Below are 6,000 nucleotides of genomic sequence, written 5' to 3'. Positions count from 1 at the left end.
CTGCAGCCTTTCATAGACACCGAGCTGTGCTCACGCACACACACATTCTTTTCTAACTCATTAATTATATCATAGAAGTAAGAACCCCAGCACCGATCCCTGTCGTACACCATTGAACAGCAGCCTCCAGTCACACAGTCTTCTATCACATCCCTCTGTTTGCTGCAAATAAGCTAATTCTGGATCCAACATGCCATGTTACCCCGAGAGCCATGTTATTTTTCCCTCATAATATTTGTCTTCCATTTTGCTCCTTGTCAGAAGCTTTGCTGAAATACATTCCGAACACTTGGTCATCTCCTTGAAAGAATTCACCAGATTTGTTCAGCATTTGTTCTGACGGAGCCTCGCTGACTATCCTTGATCAAAGCTTGCCTCTTCGAGTGGAGACCAATGCTGTCCTTCAGAACTGTCGTCAGTCGTTTCCCTGATGTAATAGTACCACTGAGGTAAACACACTAGTCTGTAATTCCTGATATATATCTGTTCATATTCTTGAAAAGTAGAAGCACGTTAGCTGTCCTCAGTCCTCTGGCATCTCCCCTATGTTCAGAAAAGTAATTAGGAGATTCAGTTAGAGGCCTGGTAATTTGCACCCTCACCTCCCACAGCAGCGTGGGATCCAACTGACCAAGATCTGGGGATGTGCCCACTTGTAAACCTTCCGAAATCTCTGTTACCTCCCCATTCACTATTTCAATCTACTCAACGACAACGTATTCCTTCCTCCAGAATTCTGCACCTGCGTCCTTGTTGAACCAGTGTTTGGATGAGGGGAGAGCAGTTAATGTCTTTTGTATGGATTTCTGCAAGGCCTTTAACAAGGTTCCACTTGGGAAACTGATAAAGATGGTAGAAGCTCATGGGATCGAAGTTACCTTGGCAAGATGGATGCAAACTGGTTTAATGATAGGAGACAGAGGATGGTGATGGAAGATTTTTTGTGGGACTGGAAGCAGACTACAGTGTGTAGTGTTGTGCCCCTTATTGTTTGTGATATTTGGCAATGGTGAATATGAGATTGTGAGAGAGATGATAAGTAAGTTTGGAGATGATGCAAAGCTGGCTGGATACTTGATAATGAGGGTGAAGGTGTTAGGTTACAGGAAGATGTAAACAGGTTGCTTAAATGGCCTGTGAATTTAAGCATGAGAAATAGGAGGAGATGTATGTTCGAAGAAGGAAGTGCTCAATGAATGGCAAGACACTAGGAAGCTCAAAGGGGCAAAGGGATTTTGTGATGCTTATCCACAGATCCCTGCAGTTGGCAGGACATGTTGATAGAGTGGTTAACGTATGGGACAGTTTATGCCTTTTCCCATCATTGCATAGATTAGAAGAGCAGGGAGGTCATGTCAGAGACACATATAACTTTGGTTGGGTCGCAGCTGGAGTACTGTGTGCAGTTCTGGTCACCACATTAGGGAAGGATGTGATTGCACTGGAGAGTGTGTTAAGGGGTTTCACCAGGGTATTGTGTAGGTAGGATCACTTCAGTGATGAAAAGATGCTGGATAAGCTCAAGTAGGTATCAGTGGAACAGAAAGGATGAGAAGGAATCTGGGAGCGGGATGTAGGTTATTGAGGGAAAGGTGTGATAGAAAGCAACTGTTTCCCTCAGTTGAAGCGTCAATGAAACGTCAGTATAATTTGAAACTGAAAGTCAGCAGGTCGAGAGGGGAGATGAGGAACACCGTTTTCACCCAGAAGGTCTGTGTTGTACTTTATGGGAATGTAGTTCAGGCAGGACTATTAAAATGTACATGGAGGAACACTTGATATGTCACAATACCCAAGGCTATGGGCCTAGTGGGGAAATTGACGCTCGTGTAGGCAGCAGAACGTTTCTGGTCATACAGACTATAGGGGCTGTAGGATCTCATCTGTTCTGTATGATCCTCATTCTCCTGAGTAAAGGCAGACATGAAGTATGATTCAACACGCTGGCCATATCCTATAGCTCCACGGTCAGATTTTCCCCTTGATTCCTAATGGCTCTGGCTCTTCTCTTGATATCTTTGTAAAATACCTGGGGATTCTGCCTGTTTATACCTGACAGTGTTTTCTCGTGCCTTTGTTTGCTCTCCTCATTTCTTCTGTAAGTTCCCCTTGAACTTTCTATTATTCAATGGGGCCTACAATACTTTGTTCCCTTTGTCGTCTGTTGAAAATCTAGGCAGTACATTCAGATTCACATGAGCCTCTGGGTAAAAAAAAAAAAGATTTGTCCAAATCTCCTCCAAACCTCTTGCCTTTCATGTTAAAATTATGCCCCTTTTTATTTGAACCTTCAATGAAGGGGAACAGCTGCTTAATTGTATTTAACCAGTTTAGCTGGATTCTTTGAGAAGTGACGTGCTTTGAATAAAGGGGGTCCAATGATGTATTGTACTTGGATTTCAGTTAGGCATTTCACAAGGTACCACATTCAAAATAGGGGCTAGCTATTGTGTGGTAACAAACTAGCCTGGGTGGCTGGAGAAAGCAGAGTATTGATCAATGGCTCTGTTTTATGTTGTCAGAATGACACGATTGGAGACGCACAGGGTTCTACTGACCACACAATTTCGTACAGTTTGTATCAATAATTTAGATGAAGGGAATGAATAATTTAGATGAAGGGAAGGGTGGTTACATTTTGAGATGGTACAATGTTGGGAATGAAATATTACTGTTAAGAAGACTTAATTTGTCTGCATTCAATCTGTAGTACTGTTCCAATGAGATTTTCAGGTGGATTATCATTTAGGAAATTCGGAAGTTGTCCTCTCCAGAAATAAAAGGGAAAACAATTAGGAGGACAATTGTTAGAATTTGAAGGTGTAGAGGGATTTTGATGAATAGTATGTAGTTACAGGAAGTAATGAAGAAGGCCAATCATCTCCCACGTGAGGAATTGAACAGAAAAGAAAGGAAATCATGATTAAGTTGTACAGGCATTGGTGAGAGCACATTTTCAAAACAGTGTACATGTTTGGTCTCCATCGAGTTATGCAGCACAGTACCAGACCAGACACAGTCCAAGCAGTGCATGCTGAGCATAATTCCAAACGTAATTAATTCCATCTATCAGCCCCTAGTCCGTATCCATGCAAAGCTTTCCTATTCATGTACTTAGCTGAAACTTTATTGCTGGAACAGCACAGCAGGTCAGGCAGCATCTAGGGAACAGAAGATTCGACGTTTCGGGCACATGCCCTTCTTCAGGACATGTGCCCGAAACGTCGAATCTTCTGTTCCCTAGATGCTGCCTGACCTGCTGTGCTGTTCCAGCAATAAAGTTTCAGCTTTGATCTCCAGCGTCTGCAGACCTCACTTTCTCCTCTATTCATGTACTTACCTTAGTGTTTTTAAATGTTGTAAGTGTGCCCACACTCACCACCCCAAGGAAGTTTGTGTACTGCTAAGTTTGCCTATATGACTACACTCGCAAGTGTTTTATCATTAATTGTGTCAATCCTGTCCTGGTTTGTGTTTCCAAAACGTAACACCTTGTCTTGGTCTGAATTAAACTCCATTTGCAATTCCTCAGTCTACTGGCTCATTTGATCAAGATCATGTTGCAGTTTTAGATAGCATCCTTCACTGTCTACGATACCAACAATTTTGGTGCAAACCGCAAACTTGCTAACCATACCATCTATACTCTCATTCGAATCATTTATATAAACGACAAACAACAATGGACTCAGAACCAATCCTTGCTGTAGACTGCTTGTTGCAGGCCTCCTGTCTGAACAATAACTCTCAACCACTACCCTCTGCCTCCGACTGTCAAGCCAATTTTGTATACAACTAGCTAGCTCTCTTTGGATCCTATATGATCTAACCATAACAACCAATTCAGTGCAAAACGTTCTTGAAGGCTTTGCTAAAATCCACATAGACAACGACTACCTTGTTGTCTCCATCTATCTCTTGGTCACCTCTTTCAAAAAACTCAAACAAATATGTTAGGAACGATTTTTCATGCACAGTCATGCTTGCTATCTATAATCAGTCATTGCCTTTCCAAGTGCATGCAAATCCTGTCTCTCAGAATTCTCTACAAGAAGTTACCTATCACTGACATCAGGCTTATTAGTCTATTGTTTCCCGGATTGTCCTTACCATCTATCTTAAATGATGGTACCATGTTAGCCAACTGCCAGTTTTCTGGGACCTCACTTGTGACAATAGATAATGCAAATGTATTTGCAAGGAATCCAGCAATCATTTCTCTTCCCACAAAGTTATGGGATACACCTGATCAGTCCCGAGGATGTATCCTTCTCTATACCTTTTAAAACTGTCCATACCACCATCTCTGTTAAATGGACACTTTTCAAGCTATCACAATTTCTTTCCCAAAGTTCTCTAGCTTCCATATCCTTCATCACAGTAAACATTGATGCAAAATACTCGTTTAGACTCTCATCCATCTCCTGCGGTTCCATGCATAGGCGGCCTTGCAGTTCTTAAGGGAACCTATTCTCTCCCTTGTTACTTTTTTAAACCGTTCATGTATTTGTCGAATCTCTTTGCATTTCCCTTATCCCTACTTGCCAAAGCTAGTTCATATCCCCTTCAGCTTTCCTGATTTCCCTCTTGAGTATGCTCCTGCCGCCTAAGGAATCACTCTATTCCCTCTGACTATACCTGATGTATTTGTTGTACTCCTTCTTCAGCAGACCTGAATTTCTCTAGTCATCCAGCATCCCGATATGTACTAGGCTTACCCTTCAAACTGAACAGAACATACTGCCTCTGGACTCCTTCGTCTTATTTTTGAAGGCCTCCCATTTTCCAGCCGTCCCCTTACTTGTAAATATCCGCTTACAACCAACTTTTGAAAGTTCTTAAATAATACTGTCAAATCAGCTTTCCTTCAATTTAGAGCTTTAACGTTTGTTATCGGGTATATCCTTTTCCATAACTGTCTTAAAACTATTAGAATTCTGCTCATTGGCCTCATTGTACTCCCTCACTGACACCTTCAGTCACTTACCCTACATGATTTTCTAAAAGAAGAACAAGTTTTGCTCCTTGTCTAGTAGGTATATCCACATACTGAATAATAAAAAAAAGTGCACCCTTAACAAGTTCTTCAGCTTCCAAGTACTGAAAACTATGGCAGTCCCAGTATATGTTTGGAAAGTTAAAATCCCCTTTCATTACAAACCTATTTCTATTAAAACTATCTTTTACCTCCCCCCCTAGAATACTAGTCCGATATAAAATTCAGATTACGATTTCCCATAAAAAATCACGTTTTAAAACCAGTCAACTTTTCCGAGTTTCCTCTGTAAATCTTTGTGTTGTTTTCTGCTTAAGGGATTCTGCTTCACATGTCTTTGGTAGATAAAGGTAGAGAGCAGTTCTGCTGGCAGAGCCACTTGTTGGTGGCTCACTTCTCTTTGTCACTCTGGCTAACTGTTCAAAACACCTGATCTGTATACCCCGAAACATCGGATAATATCCTTGGTTTCAATTTTGTCAAAATACTACATTCAAGTTTGCTTGGCGTTTGGTCATTGGGGCATAATTTAAACTGATAGGCCGAAATTCAATTTGTTTTTGTCTCAGAGCAATCTAGCTACAGCAAGCTGTTCGACCAACTTTTTACATTTTAATTTTTCCAGTACTCCGTGTGCTTGCTCAGTCGTTGCTACTTTCAACTCTCTTAAAGGTACAGTACACCTACAGCTTCATAACAGTATGAAATCAGGATTGCAGGGTTGAGAGACAGTAACTTGCTTCAAGCTGTCTCCTGACAAACAAATGTGTGGTGTACTCACTCGTAAGGGTGTTAATCACTCAGTCATTTAACCACGCAACAACTCAGGCAGAAGTTTTTGTGCGGATATGAAGAAATTTTTTTTCACCCAGAGGGTGGGGAGAATCTGGAACGCACTGCCTGCAAGTGTGGGAAAGGCTGAGGCCCTCATCACATTGAAGAAGGATTTAGATATGCACTTGTGATGGCAAGGCTATGTGCCAAGTGTTGGCAAAGTGGAATTG

The 6,000-nt window shown here is 41.6% G+C and overlaps 1 protein-coding gene across 1 annotated transcript in view; it reads left to right on the top strand.

Annotated features, from left to right (window-relative positions):
- The first annotated feature begins 287 nt into the window (after positions 1–287).
- LOC148135419 (uncharacterized) overlaps positions 288–6,000 on the top strand; it is a 30,797-nt gene continuing 25,084 nt past the window's right edge. The window contains exon 1 of the mRNA XM_087984740.1: positions 288–449. The gene's annotated coding sequence lies outside the window, so the exon portion shown is untranslated. The remainder of the gene's footprint in view (positions 450–6,000) is intronic.

The sequence above is a fragment of the Chiloscyllium plagiosum genome, unplaced genomic scaffold, assembly GCF_037043375.1.
Source record: "Chiloscyllium plagiosum isolate Xiang-an unplaced genomic scaffold, Cpla_swu_hap1 HiC_scaffold_49, whole genome shotgun sequence".
Classification (NCBI taxonomy): domain Eukaryota; kingdom Metazoa; phylum Chordata; class Chondrichthyes; order Orectolobiformes; family Hemiscylliidae; genus Chiloscyllium; species Chiloscyllium plagiosum.
The sequence above is the reverse complement of the archived record's forward strand: the minus strand, read 5'-3'. Positions and strand labels throughout refer to the sequence as shown.